The sequence below is a fragment of the Macrotis lagotis genome, chromosome X, assembly GCF_037893015.1.
Source record: "Macrotis lagotis isolate mMagLag1 chromosome X, bilby.v1.9.chrom.fasta, whole genome shotgun sequence".
NCBI classification, from domain to species: domain Eukaryota; kingdom Metazoa; phylum Chordata; class Mammalia; order Peramelemorphia; family Peramelidae; genus Macrotis; species Macrotis lagotis.
This window is the reverse complement of record NC_133666.1, coordinates 115,294,348-115,312,353: the sequence shown is the minus strand read 5'-3', so window position 1 is coordinate 115,312,353 and position 18,006 is coordinate 115,294,348. Positions and strand designations below refer to the sequence as shown.

Genomic DNA, 18,006 nt, shown 5'->3' with positions numbered 1-18,006 from the left:
TGTCAATTGGGGAATAGCTTGTTGTTAGTTTTCAGGTTTTTTTTAAAATAAATTTGAATCAGTTCTCTATATATTGTAGAAATGAATCCTTTGTCAGAAATACTAGTTGTAAAAATTGTTTCCCAATTCACTACATTTCTTTTGGTCTTAGTTTCAGTAGTTTTGTTTGTGTAAAAGATTTTTAATTTTATGTATTCAAAATTATCTAATTTGTTTTTAATTATGTTCTCCATCTCCTCCTTGGTTATGAACTGCTTCCCTTTCCATACATCTGACAAGTAAACTATTCCTTGATATCCTAGTTTACTTATAATATTGTCTTTTATGTCTAAATCCTGTACACATTTTGATCTTATCTTAGCATAGGGAATGAAATGCTGGTCTAATTCAAGTTTCTACCATACTAACTTCCAATTTTCCCAACAGTTTTTATTGAAGAGAGAGTTTTTATCCCAATAGCTGAACTCTTTGGGTTTATCAAACAGCAGATTAGTATAATCATTTCCTGCTGTCTCTTTTGTACCTAATCTATTCCACTGATACACCACTCTCTCTATTTCTTAGTCAATACCAGACAGTTTTAATGACTGGTACTTTATAGTATAATTTTTAGATCACTTTCTTTTGCATTTTTTTCATTAAGTCCCTGGATATTCTTGACTTTTTATTTCTCCATATGAATTAAATTACATTTTTTTCTAGTTCATTAAAGTAATTTTTGGAATTTGGAAAGCACTAAATAAATAGATTAATTTAGGTAGAATTGTCATTTTTATTATATTAGTTCAATCTATCCATGATCAGTTGATATTTGCCCAGTTATTTAAATCTGATTTCATGTGTATGAAAAGTGTTTTATAGTTTTTTCATAGAGTTTCTGAGTCTGCCTTGGCAGATAGACTCCCAAGTATTTTATACTATCTGAATTTCTTTTGAATGGGATTTCTTTTCCTAGCTCTCGCTGCTGTGTATTGCTATTAATATATAGAAATGAGGGTTTATTTTATATCCTATGACTTTGCTAATTGTTTCTAGGAGTTTTTTAGACGATTTTTTGGGATTCTCTAGGTATACCATCATGTCCTCTGCAAAGAGTGAAAGTTTTGTTTCTTCCTTCCCAGTTCTACTTCCAATTTCTTTTTCTTCTCTTATTGCTGAAGCTAACATTTCTAATATGATATTGAATAGTAGTAGTGATAACAGGCATTCTTGTATCACCCCTGATCTTATGGGGAATGCCTCTAGCTTATCCTCATTGCATATAATGCTTGTTGATGGTTTCAGATAGATACTACTAGTCATTCTAAGGTAAAATCCATTTATTCCTATACTCTTTTGTGATTTTAGTAGGGAATGGGTGCTATATTTTGTCAATGGCCTTTTTATCATCTATTGAGATAATTATATGATTTCTGTTAGGCTTGTTATTGATATAGTTAATTATTCTAACAGTTTTACTAATATTGAACCAACCGTGCATTCCTGGGATAAATCCTGCTTCGTCATAGTGTATTATCCTAGTGATAATTGGCTGTAATCATTTTGCTAACATTTTATTTAAGATTTTTGCATCCATAGTCATTAGGGAAATTGGTTTTTAATTTTCTTTCATTGTTTTGACTCTTCCTGCTTTAGGTATCAACATCATAATAGTGTCATAGAAGGAATTAGGCAGAATTCCATCTTCACCTATTTTTCTGAAGCGTTTATATAGAATTGGAATCAATTGTTCCTTAAATGTTTGATAGAATTCACTTGTGAATTCATCTGACCCCTGGAGATTTTTTTCTTAGAGAATTCAATGATAGCTTGTTGAATTTCTTTTTCTGAGATAGGGTTATTATGGATTTAATTTCCTCCTCATTTAACCTCAGCAACTTATATTTTCCTAAATATTCATCCATTTCACATAGATTATCAAATTTAGTGGCATATAACTGGTCCAAATAATTTCAAATTATCATTTTAATTTCCTCTTAATTGCTGGTGAGTTCACCTTTTTTTTCATTTATGATAGTAGTTATATGGTTTTCTTTCATTTTTTAAATCAAATTAACCAAGGTTTATCAATTTTATTGTTTTTTTCATAAAACCAACTCCTGGCTTTATTTATTGGTTCAATAGTTTTCTTGCTTTCAATTTTATTAATTTCTACTTTAATTTTTAGAATTTCTAATTTGGTATTTAATTGGGGTTTTTTTGATTTGTCCTTTATCTAATTTTTTTAGTTGTATACTTAATTCATTCATTTCACCTTTCTCTATTTTCATCATATAAGCAGTTAAAGATATGTATGCCCTAATAATTGCATTGTGTGCATCCCATAAGTTTTGGTCTGTTGTCTCATTCTTGTCATTATCAAGGATGAAATCATTAATTCTCTCCATAATTTGCTGTTTGATCCATTCATTCTTTAAAATTAGTTTCCAATTAGTTGTAAGTCTGTCTTTGTCCATGGCCCATTATTGTACATATTTTTATTGCATTATGATCTGAGAAGGAAGTATTCACTATTTCTGCCTTTCTGCATTTGATTATAAGGTTTTTACACCCTAGTACATGGTCAATTTTTGTGTAAGTGCCATGTATTGCAGAAAAAAAAGTATATTCCTTTATATCCTTATTCACTCTTCTCCAAAGCTGTATCCTGTGTAGGTTTTCTAACATTCTATTTACCCGCTTAACTTCCTCCTTGTTTATTTTATAGTTAGATTTATCTAAATCTGTGAGGAGGTTGAGTTCTCCCCCCAGTAGAGTTTTGCTGTTTATGTCTTCCTGTAGCTCATTCAGCTTCTCCTCTGAGAATTTGGATGCTATATCACTTGGTGCATACATATTTAGTATGGAAACTGCTTCATTGTCTATGCTACTTTTAAAGAGGTTATAGTTTCCCTTCTTTTCTCTTTTAATGAGATCTATTTCAGCAGTTCCTTTGGTTGAGATAAGGATTGCTACCCCTGCCCTTTTCACTTCAACTGAAGCAAAATATATTCTGCTCCAACGTTTTACCTTTACTTTCTATATATATCTCTCTGCTTCAAATGAGTTTCCTATAAGCAGCATATTGTAGGATTCTGCTTTTTATTCCACTCTGCTATTCACTAACATTTTATGGGAGAGTTCATCCCATTCACATTCAAAGTTATAATTACTAACTCTTTATTATCCTCCATGTTATCTTCTTTCTGTTTGTATTTTCCCCCCTTTTAAAACTTTATCCATATTCCCCATTATTTTACTTCTGAACATCACCTCCTTCAGTGTGTTTGCCTCCTTATATCTATCCCTCTCCCCTGTCTTTACCCTTTCCCTTTGCCCTATCTTCCTTCCCTTCCTTCTGTTAATTTATCTTTCCTCCCTCTTCTACTTTCCCTTTTCATATTTGAAAAGTTAATAAGTTTTTTTAACTCAACTAATTGTGTAATCCTTCTTTGAGCCAACTCTGATCGGAGAAAGATTCAGGTGGTTTTCACCTCCTCCCTTCTTCCCTTCTATTGCAAAAGGTCCTTTGTACCTCTTCATGTAATGTGATTTCTCCCATCCAATCTCCTCCATCTTCCCGTCTCTTTATTGTTCTCCCCTTTATGAGTGTGTGTGTGTGTATATATATATATATATATATATATATATATATATATATATATATATATGTATGTATACATATATACACATATATATTTATAGTAATACTTTTATATTAGTAAAGATATGAAAGGAAAGTGTGATCCAAATAACTAGGGAATTGTTGAATAAATCATGTTTTGGAGCATTATGACATACTATTGTGTCATAAGAAATGATCATTAAGAAGAATTAAATGATCATTAAGAAGAATTCAAAGAAAGTTGGTAGGGGCAGATGGTGACACAGTGGATTGAGCTCTGGTCCTGGAGTAAGGAGATTCTGAGTTGGTAAGACTTGTATGAAGTGTTGCAAAGTGAAATATATAGAACCAGTATAATTTATGTGTTGTTTATAATAATATAAATAAAAACAACATGAATACTTCAGAACTCTAGTCAATGCAATAATGAGAAATGACTTCAAAGGACTGACCGAACTTTCAATCCTGTTTTTTAGCAGGTAGATGGATCATTTTGGAATGAAGTAAATATTTTTAGATATGGGCAATATGTTAACTTATTTCACTCACCTATATTCTGTGGTCATCAAATGAAATTAAGAGATTTAAATTTTGTAACAAGAATTTTCTTTTTTGATAATGTTTCTCTCATGTAATGAAAAAACCTCAAATTTTCATTCTTAGCATGCTTCTTAACACTGAGAAAATGTATTCCATCATTTTTGACTGCTGTGCAAAAGAGTTGCAAAATTTTTGATTGTGAGCCTAAAGGCCATTGTTTTTTTCTTTTTCTTCTTTTTTTTGTTGTTGTTAACACTTTTATTCTTCTAGACTTCAGGGCTTATACATGCAAAAAATGGATGGAATAGAATGGAACTCAATTCTTTTAAGTATATAAAAGAAAGACATTTTATAAACAATTAAGATACATCAAAACAGTGTGTTTTAGAGACCAAGGAGCAATTTGACATCATTATTCAGCTTTCTGATAACTACATACTGTCATCAGACCACAAGAGTGTTAGTGAACTAACATTAGATTACAATTTTTGAACATATATTAAGGATATTATTTCTCCCTCTCTAAAAGTAAGCTATAATGATTACTATTTCTTACTTGAATGTCTAAGGTATCACAGTACTGATTATACTTAAAAGGGAAAAGAATCCTAAACTTCCCCTTTTCCCCTTAACAGCATGTTCATGCCTTACATATTTTTTTTAAAAAGTGATTTAACAAAAATAAAGAGAACATATCTGAAAATATACATAAGAGGGAATGAAGACATCAAGTATTTTCTCAGTACCTTATACAAAATAACTTATTCAGACTAGTCTAGGAAACATGCTATGGTTCCATGTACTGGAATGCTTTAATCCACTTCTTCCATACAAGATGTGCCATCTTCTCTTTCAAGAGGTGGCATTTCCTCAGTTATAACTGTACTGGTTCCTTCAGTAGTTGAATCATCTTCATCAATTCCAAGGCCAAATTTGATCATCCTGTAGATGTGATTGGCATGTGTCTGGGGAATTTTCCAAGCTGAACCCAGAAGACAGCAGTGCAGGTTCATATAAAAAGATGATCAGATCTTTCACAGACTTATCATTCTTTTCAGCCTCTGCCTTTTGCCATAGTGTTTCAATAATGGAATGGTCAGGGTTTATTTCCAAGTGTTTCTTTGCTGCCATATAACCCATTGTTGAGTTGTCTCTTAGTGCCTGAGCCTTCGTTATTCTCTCCCATGTTTGCAGTCCAACTGTATGTACTTGTGACAATGCAGCATGGGGAAGTAACCAATCGGTTTGATACAACTACCTTTTCAATTTTCTTTTCTAGGATGTCTTTCATTATTTTGCAAAGGTTTTCAAACTTTGCTTTTTTCTCCTCCTGTTTCTTTTTCTCATCTTCATTCTCTGGGAGTTCCAACCCCTCTTTGGCTACAGACACTAAAGTCTTGCCTTCAAATTCCTTCAACTCGTCAATAGGTTCAATCATATATATTACTTTTAAACCATGCTTCCAAAGATACTCAACAAAAGCTGAATTAACCACTTGGTCCTTGGTTTCACCAGTAATAAAATAGAAAAAATATGGAATGCTTCACGAATTTGCTTGTCGTCCTTGCGCAGTGGCCACACTAATCTTCTCTGTATCGTTCCAATTTTACTATATGTGCTGCCAAAGGGAGCACAACTAAAGGCCATTGTTGATGCTCATTTGTGCTTCTCAGTGATTACAATAATGTAAATCATAGGTTTCTGTACAGATTTAATTTTAAACTCACAGTGTGGGCATATTTGTGATTATAACTTTATGCTTAAAGTGACTAAATTACATTTATATGATTTAATTGCAAAGGGTATGCTATATCTAGTTTCCCACAATTGTCTCCGAGAAAAATAAAATTATTATACAATGGAATTATATAGGGGCAGCTAGGTGGCACAGTGGATAAAGCACCAGCCCTGGAGTCAGGTGTACCTGGGTTCAAATCAGGTCTCAGACACTTAATAATTACCTAGCTGTGTGGCCTTGGGCAAGCCACTTAACTCCATTTGCCTTGCAAAAAAACAAAAACAAACAAAAAAACCCCAATGTGAATCTATAAGGAAGGGAACAAGTTAACAGGGCCACTGTTTCCTAAAGGATAACTAGAAATAAGAGAACAATGAAATTGATTTTTGCACCTTCCTTTGAAATGTATAGTGTCTTTGGGCAAGGATTAAAGTGAATTAACACTGATATGAGGAAGGCCCTTTACTGTATACTTTATACCTTGTTTATACTGTATACTTTATACCTGTATACTGTATACCTTGTTTTAGTTGTTGTTTGTCCTTCACCATGACATCAGGGAGGTGATGCCCTGTATTGGATTTAAGTGATAGGTGCTGTGCAAAGTCATCAGTCTCACTTTCTCCTCTGCAGTTATCTGGATCTAGTAGACAGATATGGATCAGGAAAAGTGGGACTTCTACCTTACCTATAAGTTCACTGTCCCCCAAAGCCTAAAACAAACAAACAAAAGCAACTACACCACAATGTTTTAGTTCCTAGGACCAGCAAACTAATGCCTTTGTTATGATAAAAAGGAAAATAAAAAGCAAGTAATTACAATATGAAAAAAAGACAATGGCTGAAAGGCAAAAAAAAATTTCATCCACTCATTCTGTTTACTAAACCCACAATTTGTAATAGGCATTGGCACAAGTGTTGGGCAATTACAGCTTTGCTTCCACTGAGTTGTAGAACTGTTCTCCCTGTAGGAAACCTTAGAGCTAAGTAGTTGCGGGGTGGAGGGGAAGAAAAGACAAAGTTGCTGATCTGGAATCTGTTAGCTATAACGAACAGGTACAAGAAGTAGACACTAGATGTGATACTACAGAAACAAATTATAATCTAAATGGTATATTAATATTTGCATAAGCAGTTCCTCAGGTACTCCAAGCTAAATTCAGAGGGAAAAAAAAGTCTTCCAAATGCCATTCATACCATCGGGGATAATTGTAAGACTGGAAGCATCTATGCCATTGCTAGAGAAACAGAGGGCTGGAGTTTTAATTTTCAGTTTGACTTACATGCTGTTGTCATATTATGGGGGATATGGTTGCAATTTTACAGCATGGGGTTGGTATATGTACCTTTTTTAGTTTATTTTAGAATCACATAAAGAGAAAGCTTGCAAATCTTTTAATAAGGCAATTACATTCAGACAAAGATTAGATCTCAGTGGCACAATAGATTTTTGCTATACTATTCAGTATCTTTTTGATATTCTACTGTCACTAGACAAAGCTGTGAATAGTAATGTGACAAGTCTATTCAGTAGACAACAATAAGGGTTTCCTTAATTGTGTTCACTTGTGTGCCACACAAACCCTCACTTAATTTTTTTGCCTGTTTTGAAAAAGCAGAAAGAAAATAGCATTTAGAATTACAAAAAGCATTGTTGAGTCTATCTGTAAAATCTGAATTTATATTTATGAAATGAAAATGTTGAGATAGTCAATCATTTAAATTTTTTATCTAGTAAAAATATCTTGTAATCTCATGATTCAAAATGTCAGTCTTAATATAGAAATAAATTGCTTGGTATAAATTAGGACAAAATAATCTTTTTTTTAAAGATATACCAAGGAGAATGGGACATAATATGTGTTGAATTTGAAAATTTGCACTTGATTTATAATTGTTAATCATGAAAGAAAATGAAAGGTATAGTTTATTTCTTACTATTTTCTCTATTTTATGCTATTTAATTGAGTTTTAAATAATAACAACAATAATAGCAAACATTTATATATACCTCTCTCTTTAATGTTTGTAAAGTGCTTTACAAGTATTATCTCATTTGAGCTTCCCAATAAATAGGAGGCAAAACTTATTTTATGCCTATTTTACATTAAGGAATCTAAGGCAGACAGAGGTTAAGTGAATTATCTAGTATCATACAAGTAATGTCTGCAGCTGGATTTGTACTCAGATGTTCCTCTCCCTTGATCTAGTGTTCTGTCCCTTGAAATAATATATAAATATTAGACAAATGATTGCATTTACAAAGTACCATTCTAACTGATAGAGAAACAAAGGAGAATTTATAAAATTATTTTAAAGTTTCATAGGTCTACAAAAAGAGCTGTAAAATTAATCTAACAAAATTTCATGAATATTTTAGTAAGCATTTACTATATTCAAGGTACTGTGCTATGTACTGATAATATTAAGACAAAGATGAAATGATCCTTGCCCTACTTTTCATTGAGTAGAATGGGCTGAGATATGTATATACACAAATGAAGATTCTATATGCATGGAATGATGTGGACAAAGGAAAGATTAGAACAATTCTGGCATTATTTGAGGTGTAAATGTTAAAAGTGGTATGTGTATATGTGGGTTGATAGTAATCAGGAAAGGCTTCATTTAGGAAATAATATCTGAGGAAAACTGAAGATGATGATTTGGAAAAGCAGAGAGAGGTGAGAGTACACCCCAGGCCTAAAACACTACTCTGAAGTGGGTGATGATAACTTTCTTTCCAGAACAGCTTGTAACTACAGTTTGGTTGTTGAAATTAAGTGATATAAATAAGACTGGAAAAGTAGGTTGGAGTCAGTTTGTGAAGGGTCTTAAATACCAGACTGAGGAGTTTGTATTTTATTGCAGAGGCAAAAGATAGGACGTTAAATATATAGAGACTTGAAATGAGAGAGATAGAGAGGGAGGGGGAGAGACAGGGAGGGAGGGGAAGAGATGGAGAGAGAGAGGCAGAGGGAGAGGGAGAGGGAGAGAGACAGAGAAAAATGAAAATATAATGTGCATGCAATTTATTTATAATTGAAGTCATTCACCTATCCTTTTGGACAACAATCTGATTTTGTTGTAGAAGTCCTCCTTGTCTCTTTTTTGTTTTACAAGTCTCTTGGTTTCCATGGTGATGATGATCGCAAGAACAGCTATAGTGTACTTAACTCTTTGGTTTGGGCTTGCCACTTGCCATCTTTTGTAGAAAAAAATAACAGCAGAGCAGGCATAATCCTGATGTGGGTCCATGCATGCCCCTTTCAGTGAAGTAGATGTACTGACTGCCTCACCTGGTGTTTTTTGGGTGGTTAAAATCAAGATCAGTAATATTAAATATCTTATATACATTTTATACATGAAATGTATCATCTGGACAATGGGAAATGAACATATATAATAAAAGATTTTACAAAATAGCAACAGCCACGAGTTTAGTATACCTGCTTATGCCACTTTGTGAGGGATTGTGCTATCTGAGATGAGGCACAGCTCACTGATGCCTCACCCCATGTCTTTCCCTGTATTTGAAGTTAAAAAAGAAAATTCAGCTATTTTTGCCTATGAAAATGACTAGAATCAAACAGAAATTACACATATATAACAATATTAGCAAATATTAGTATTTTTTTGTTATTAATTATTTTTCTTTTTGTGATGTCTGCTTCCCTTGACTGTCTCTGGGCTGATTTGGCTGGATTTGTGTCATAAGAATATCCTTTTTGAGGATATGTGGATTAGGGATTATAGAAGTGAGAGATACGAGGTAAGAAAGTCATATAGAAATCTATTTAGATAATCAATTGAAATAATAATGAAGACCTAGCATGCGTGGCAGGTGAGAATAGAGAAGAAGCAGTTCTGTGAGAAATGTTGTGGGACATCGGCCAAGATGGCGGAGAGAAGACAGGAACAATTATAAAATCTCCAGATCTTCCCCCATATATGATATGAAACAAACCTCTTGAAAGAAATCCAATCTATAGAACCCAGGGGGAAAAGCAAGGAGAAAGGGCTGGGGGGAGAGTTCTGGTGGTGCAGGAATGCTGCAGACACCATCCCTGGGCTCCTTGGGTCAGGAGGAACTCCGAGCCCACACCTCCATTTCAGTTGAAGTCTCTTCCCAGAACAAACACAATTACAGACTAAGTCTGCCCCAGGCACAGGTGTGTGAGCAGAAGAACCACCTCAGCTGACAGTAGGGAGAGGGATGAACTCTCTCCATTGTAAAGTCCATCATTGATTGAAAACAAACATATTTAACAGCTTCAATCACTCCCTCCAGGCCAAGGGAGAAGGCCTCAATTAAGGTCACAGACACTCCAGAGAAAGCAACCAGCACCCACTACTGTCCAGATGGAGATATTACACTCAGTGAGTAAAGCCTCTAAGGATCCCAACACCAAACCCCTGTGAACCAGCCCCTCCCCAACTCAAGGTATTAGCAAAATGAAGAAAGGTCAGTGAAAATGTGGATCCAAAGAAAAATTCTTGGAAGGAAAAGACCCTAACTTAGAGATACCTGGAACCTCTGAGAAGAATATGATCTGGTCTCCAGCACAGAAAGACTTCCTTGAAGAAATAAGGAAGGAGTTTAAAAAATCATTTGGAAAATTTGGGAGAGTCAATTAACACCTTGCAACAAGAAAACAAGTCATTGGAAAAAATACAATTGGACAAATACAAAATGAGAAAAATCCTCTCAGATTCTCAATTGGGGAAATGCAAAGAAAAAGAATTCTCTCAAAACCTCAACTGGTCAAATGGAAAGCTCTTTCAAAAATAGAATTGACCAATTGGAAAAGCAGTTGCAAAAGGTAAATGAAGAAAACTCCTCTCTATAAAAAAACGAATGGAGTCTGTGGAAACTAATGACTTCATGAGACAGCAAGAGCCTGTTAAACAAAACCAAAAAAATAGAAAAAAATAGTAGAAAATATAAAATACTTCATCAGCAAAACCACTGACCTTGTGCATAGATCAAGGAGGGGCAACATGAGAATTATTGGACTTCCTGAAAACATTGAAGAGAAAAAAAAAGCCTGGACTTAATATTACAGGATCTAGTGATGGAAAATTGCCCTGATATCATGGAATCAGAGGGCAAAATATTTATTGAAAGAATACATCGATCCCCTCCAGAAAGAGATCTTAAAATGAAAACACCAAGGAATGTTGTGGCCAAATTCCAGATAAAAGAGAAAATCCTGAAAGCAGCCAGAAAGAAACAATTTAAATAACAAGGAGCCATAGTAAGGATTTTGCAGGACCTGGCTGCATCAACTTTAAGGGATGGAAGGGCCTGGAACGAGATATTCTGAAGAACAAGGGAACTTTGAATGAAGCCAAGAATCTACTATCCCACAAAGCTGAGCCTTCTTTTTCAGGGGAAAAGATGAACATTTAATGAAATGGAAGAATTCCAAAAATTCCTGATGAAAAGACCACAGCTAAATAGAAAATTTGGACATCAAAAAAGGAGCTTCAAGAACCGTGTGAAAAAGTATAAAAAAAAAGGGGTTAAAGAAAAAAAAACTGCTATCCAGTAAGTTGAAACTGGCTATAGCCCAGCATGAGGAAAAAGATTCTCATAACTCTTGAGAATTGTAACTCCATTTTTTTTAGGTTTTTTTTTGCAAGGAAATGGGGTTAAGTGGCTTGTCCAAGGCCACACAACTAGGTAACTATTAAGTGTCTGAGGCCGCATTTGAACTCAGGTACTCCTGACTCCAGGGCCAGTGCTCTATCCACTGTGCCACCTAGCCGCCCCGAGCACTGTAACTCTAACAGAGAGAATATACCTAGCCAGAAGTGATGGACATTCATGACTTATCCATGAGACTGCTATCCAATGAAACTGGCTATAACCCCCACTTGGGACTCTCATACTCTGAAGAACTGTAACTCTGCTATATAGAAAGTACTTAGCTAGAAGTGATAGATACTTGGAATTTTCTATGACTCAGAATGATTTTAAAAATACTACTTCCTTAAAAAGCAGAACAGGAAGGAGACAGGAAGAGGGAGGGGACTGAATGGGGTAAATCTCATTACGAAAAGAGGTACAAAATACCTATGGTAATAGAGGGGAAGAAGGGAGGAGATGAGAAACACCTGAATCTTTTACTCATCAGACTTGGCTTAAAGTCAATTTACATACACATACTCAGTTAACTTAAAAAACATCTAACCTTTCAAGTATTTAAAGGGGAAAAGGAGAGGTGGGGAGGAGAAAGGGAGGGGGAGGGGAAAAACGGGAACTAACAAAAGGAAGGGAAGGGAAAAGGGGAAAAAGGGAAAGGGGAAAGAAAGGGGAGGGCACACTGAAGGGAGTGGTATTCAGAAACAAAATACTGGGGAATATGGATAAAGTGGAGCAAAAGGGGGAAAATACAAACAGGGAACATAGCATGGAGGGCAATAAAGAATTAGTAATTATAACTTTGAATGTAAATGGGATGAACTCTCCCTTAAAATGTAATTGAAAAGTAGAGGGGTTTAAAACCCAGAATCCTACAAAATGCTGCTTACAAGAAACTCATTTGAAGCAGAGATACATATAAAGTAAAGGTAAAAGGTTGGAGCAAAATACAACATGGTCCCTCTCTACTTCCAGTTCAACATTTTCCTCCCCTCCTAATACTCTGTACTCCAGTGACTCCAGCTGTTCTCAAACATGGCATTCCATATCCCAGTGCCATGAATTTTTAATGAGTGTCCCCACACCATAAATGCCCTCCTTGTTCATCTTCACCTCTTGGCCTTCCTCCTTTGCTTCACGACTCAGCTCAAATTCTGCTTTCTGCAAGAGGTCTTTCCCAGTCCCTTCAACCACTGTGCCTGCCCTTCACTTTCCCTGGTATGTACATTGTATTTTTCATACTATTTCTCCCATTAAAAAATGTGAGTTTGGGGCAGAGCCGAGATGGCGACAAGAAGGTATCAAGTCTTAGGCGCTCTCTGATAAAACTTGAAACTAAGGACTCTAACTAAACTTTTGAGAGACAGAACCCATAAAAGGACCCAGTGAGGCAATTCTTCTACTCAAGGTAACCTGGAAAAGAGCAGAAAGGCTCTGCTCCCCGGGGTTGGAGGGGCGGCCCACCAGAGGGGTGGCCTGCCAGAGCGAAAGAACTTCAGCCTCCAGGAGGCAGACCCAGGGCGCTGGGAGCTGCAGCTCACAGCAGTGGGGTAGTCTCCTGAGCTGCACCCTGGGGAGCATAGGGCACAGAGTGGGGGAACAGCAGGGGACCTCTGCCAGAGCAAGCATGAGGAGCCCAGCCCCCAGGGCACATAGCAAGCAGTGTGGTCCTTCAGCAGCCCAGATCCGGAAACAGAAGCAGGCGGAGCTGATAAGCAGGAGCCCCCAGGGCATGAGCCCATTGAGCTGAGGGAGGGGAGTGAAGAGAGACTGCAGAGCTGTCCTCTGCCCCTGGAACAGGACTCTGGGGTTCTGACCACATTCAGATCCTGATAGCAGTCTAGCCCCCCCATAGAACAGCAGGGGCCCCCCACCTCAGTCCCATGGCAGAGGGGGGTGCTTATGGTCATTCACAGACCAGGAGGGAGGACAGAACCTCACACAGTGAGACCCTTGTGGGAATGTCCCAAAAGCTCAGGAAGCACCCCCAAAACCAGGCCCAGGCTGAGAAAATGAGCAAGCAGAGAAACAAGAGGAAGACCATTGAGAAATATTTGCATATGAGTCCAAGAAGGATCAAAATACTCAGTCTGAAGATGAGGAAGCACAAGCTCCTGCATCTAAAGACTCCAAGAAAAACAGAAATTGGGTTCAGGTTATAACAAAGCTCAAAAAAGACTTTGAAAATCAAATGAGAGAGTTGGAAGAAAAACTGGGAAAAAGAAAGGAGAGAGATGCAGGAAAAACATGAAAATGAAGTCAGCAGCTTAGTCAAGGAAATCCAAAAAAATGCTGAGGTCAAATGGATAAAACAGTTCAAAAAGTTATTGAGGAGAAGAATGTGTTAAAAAGCAAAATTGGCCAGATGGAAAAAGAGATAAGAAAACTCTGTGAGGAAAACAAATCCTTCAGACAAAGAATAGAATTCAGGGAGATTGATGAATTTACCAGAAATCAGGAATCAATACTTCAAAACCAAAAGAATGAAAAATTAGAAGAAAATGTGAAATATCTCATTGAAAAAACAACTGATATATGGAAAACAGACTTAGGAAACATAATTTAAAAATGACTGGAATACCTGAAAGGCATGGTCAGGAAAAGAACCTTGACATCATTTTCAAAGAATTATTACAGGAAAATTGCCCTGATATTCTAGAAGCAGAGGGCAAAATATAATCCACCGATCTCCACGAGAAAGAGATCCAAAAAAACAAAACAAAACCCAGGAATATTATAACCAAGTTCCAGAACTCCCAAGTCAAAGAGAAAATATTACAAGCAGCCAGAAGGACACAATTCAAATATCATGGAGCTGCAGTCAGGATCACACAGGACTTAGCAGCAACTACATTGGAAGCTCGTAGGGCTTGGAATATAATATACCAGAAGGCAAAAGAGCTTAGAATGCAGCCAAGAATGAACTACCCAGCAAAAATGAATGTCCTCTTCCAGGGAAAAAGATGGACTTTCAATGAACCGGGGAATTTCAAATGTTCCTTTCAGAATGGCCAGAGCTGAACAGAAGGTTTGATCTTCAGATACAGGACTCAGGTGAAGCATGGAGATTGGAGGAGAGGGGGAAAATATGAGGGACTTAATGAGGATGAACTGCATGTATTCCTGCATAGAAAAATGACACTGATAATACTCATATGAACCTTCTCAGTTAATAGAGCAGGTAGAGGGAGCTTTTATAGTTGAAGCACAGGAGAAAGCTGAATTTGAACATAAAATATGGTGTAAAAATGGAGTCAATAGAAAAAAAGGGAAATGTAGTGGGAGAAAGAAAAAGGAGAGGGGGAATAGGCCAAGATATTTCATATAATAAGATTTTTTTTATTACAACGAGCTATTGCAATGATATGGAAGGGGGGAGGCAAGGGGGAATGAGGGAACCTTTGCTCTCATCAGAGGTGGCTAGGAGAGGAAACAGCATATATACTCAATGGGGTATAGGCATCTGGAGTAAGAAGGGGGGGAGCAGGGGGAAGGGGGGATGTGAATAAAGGAGGAGAGGATGGACCATGGGGGAAGAGTGGTCAGATATAACATATTTTCTTTTTTTACTTCTTGCAAGGGGCTGGGATTGGAAGGCCTGTACAGGACCCTAGGGCCAGGTGGATTCTGGGCCTAAGGGGTGGTATGGGGGCTCAGGGCTTCTTGGCCCCAGGACCAGGGATCTGTCTGCTGCGCCACTCAGCTACCCTACAGCAGAGTCAGAGTGAAAGGAGAGAGAAAATATAGTACATGGTAGTGGAGAAATAAGAAAGGAGGGCGTTGCGATCAGCAATGGCAACATTAGAAAGATATGGAAGTAACTTTTGCGATGGACTTAACCATAAAGAATGTGATCCCCCCCATGACAGAATTGTTGGTGTTGGAACAAAGACTGAAGCATATTTTTTATTATTATTATTTAGCGGAGGGTGCAGGGCAAATGGGGCTGGGTGGCCTGCCTGGGGACACATAGCAGGATGATCTTTGGGTGTCTGAGGCTGGATTTGGACCCGGGTGCTCCTGGCTCAAGGGCCAATGCTGTCTGCCACCCAGCTCCCCCTACTATTATTACTATTTTATTTTACTTTGGGTCTTATTTTTCCCTTCTTTTTGGTTTTTGCAGGGCAGTGGGGATCAGGTGGCTTGCATGTCACATGGCTGGGTGATTGTTGGGTCTACGGGGCTGGATGTGGGCTCGATTGCTCATGGCTCCAGGGCTGGTGCTTCGTCCATTGCGCCACCTGGCCATGCCTATAATTATTACTATTATTTTTTTTAATTTTAATTTTTTTTCTCTCCCCTTTACTTTATCACCCAAGCACCTCTATATTCATGGGGGAGGGATATTCTGTTTATTCTTAAACCATAATATTTTATTAATGTAAAAAAAATTTTACAAAATGAGAATTAAAAAATAAAATAAAAAAACTAAAAACTAAAAAAAACCCAAAACAAACAAACAAAAAAAAATATGAGTTCCTTGAGGTCAGTAACCATGTATTTGTCATATTCTTGTGTATCTGACACCTCACTCAAAGTAAATGCTTAATAAAGGTATATTGACTTTCTGTTAGACTTTGTGTCAGTTAAGGTCTAAAAAAAAGGAAAACATTGTTGGATGAAGAGTTGGTAGTACGTGTCAATCAGCCTGACATGCTAAAATTAATTTCAAAGGTGTGTTAATGAGTGATTGACAAAGTACTATGATTCTAATATAAGATGAGTTTAGAAAATAATGCTTATGAAATGTTTTAGGAGAGAGCCATAATAATGGACCAAGGAATTCCAACTGATAAAACTGCCAAATACTGGCAGTTTGACATAAACAACAAGAAAAGTTTATTGATAGGTCTGTTCTGTATAGAAGAAGCAATGAAAAAGATCTAGTTTGCATAAATATAAAAAGATGTTGCTAAAACAAATCTGAAAAGTAGAAATGAATGAAGCCAGATAATTCAGAAACAGGATTTTATTTTTCAGCTATATATTGGACCTAATAAAATGGAAGATGTTTTTGTGATAATATGAAAGAAAATAGTTCCAATATTCACTGGAAATATAGATCCTTATATGAATATGATGAAAAAGAACTTGTGATTCTATACTTCAGTATTTCAGTTTATCTGAGATCTCATTGAAGTGACTAGCTTACAATGATGCAGATCTTGAATTATTCAAACATTCCAATCTCTGACTTTTGTCTCTGTGTCCTTGTATGGGTTCACCAGAGGAGATGTATCCAAAGAGAAGCCTTAGGATCTGCCTCATATCCTAACTTCATGAGGAGATGAAGCACAGAAGCAATACCTTGCTCTCACCATGTAACCACCCATCTTGATATTTGATGCTATATAGTTTTGATGATATCATTTGTGCTGCTCCTCTGGCAAAATTGTTCTTTTTTATATGCCTGTTCACATGCACAATGCATCTTTTAATTGCTTTTTGGATGATAGCTTCCAATTAAAAACAAAGAAACTGGAGTATTCTATGACTTGAACCATATTACTAGAAAAAATATTAGTGATTAAAAAAATGGGTTTTTCTTCAGGAAAAAGCATTTTAAAAATTGTGCACTTTCTCAAAAGTCATCTGACATTTCTCTATATCCGGTTCATCATCCAGTTATATTCCATCACATAGCTGAATGAATGAATATATATATAAATATACATGCATATATACTTGATCTGTGTAGTTGCAGAATTTATCCAACATATATAAACGAATATATATTCTCTCTATTCTGCCTGTATGTGTACATGTTTGCACACATACTTTTTCATCCAACTATATTGCCATCAACACAAGTATTCTTTAGTCACTTGATTTTCCTAGGTCATTAGCTAGCTGAAACTCTCATTATGAATTGTGAATATCATTTATAAGGCTCAGGGTGTATGATATAATTAACAAGATGTAATTTGCTACAGCCATCATCTGTAGGACCTTATCAGCTAGCAGGAATTTCTTTTTAATTGGATCTACTTCATGATTGTGGCAAAAATTGTTGGCAAGTACATATTTCCCTGTTTTATAACTCACCTGTTATCAATGTGATCAATGGTCCTAGTGCCATTGAATAAAGCTATCTCTGTTTTATCTTTCAAATATCTTATATAATTCTGACATACGAATAGAAACCATCCTGTTGAAAAAGAGTTTTGAAAATGGCATTTTGCTACCACTTATGGAGTAAAATGTATTTTAATGGTCAACAGATATAGTGGGAGGTTGTATTCTTCAAAATGTTAGAAAATACTGTGATGGGAGGTGATCTAATATAGAATAAATATCTTTTATGAAACTCTTATTATACCCTCTTAATGCTTTCATTAAGGAAGTCATCAGAACTCATAAACACACATTTTATTTATTTATTTTTAATTGAGACTTTATTTTTCCAAATGCATGTTTTGAAAGTTTTTCAACATTCATCCATATGCATATGTACATTTTAAATTACAAATTATTCTT

At 36.0% G+C, this 18,006-nt stretch overlaps 1 non-coding gene and 1 pseudogene across 1 annotated transcript; both read right to left on the bottom strand.

Moving 5' to 3' along the window:
- Positions 1-4,956: 4,956 nt before the first annotated feature.
- Positions 4,957-16,862, bottom strand: LOC141498808 (heat shock protein HSP 90-alpha pseudogene; annotated as a pseudogene).
- On the bottom strand, positions 5,672-5,778 carry LOC141503611 (U6 spliceosomal RNA). Its single transcript, XR_012472957.1, has one exon. It is a non-coding gene; the product is annotated as a U6 spliceosomal RNA (small nuclear RNA).
- Positions 16,863-18,006: the final 1,144 nt, after the last annotated feature.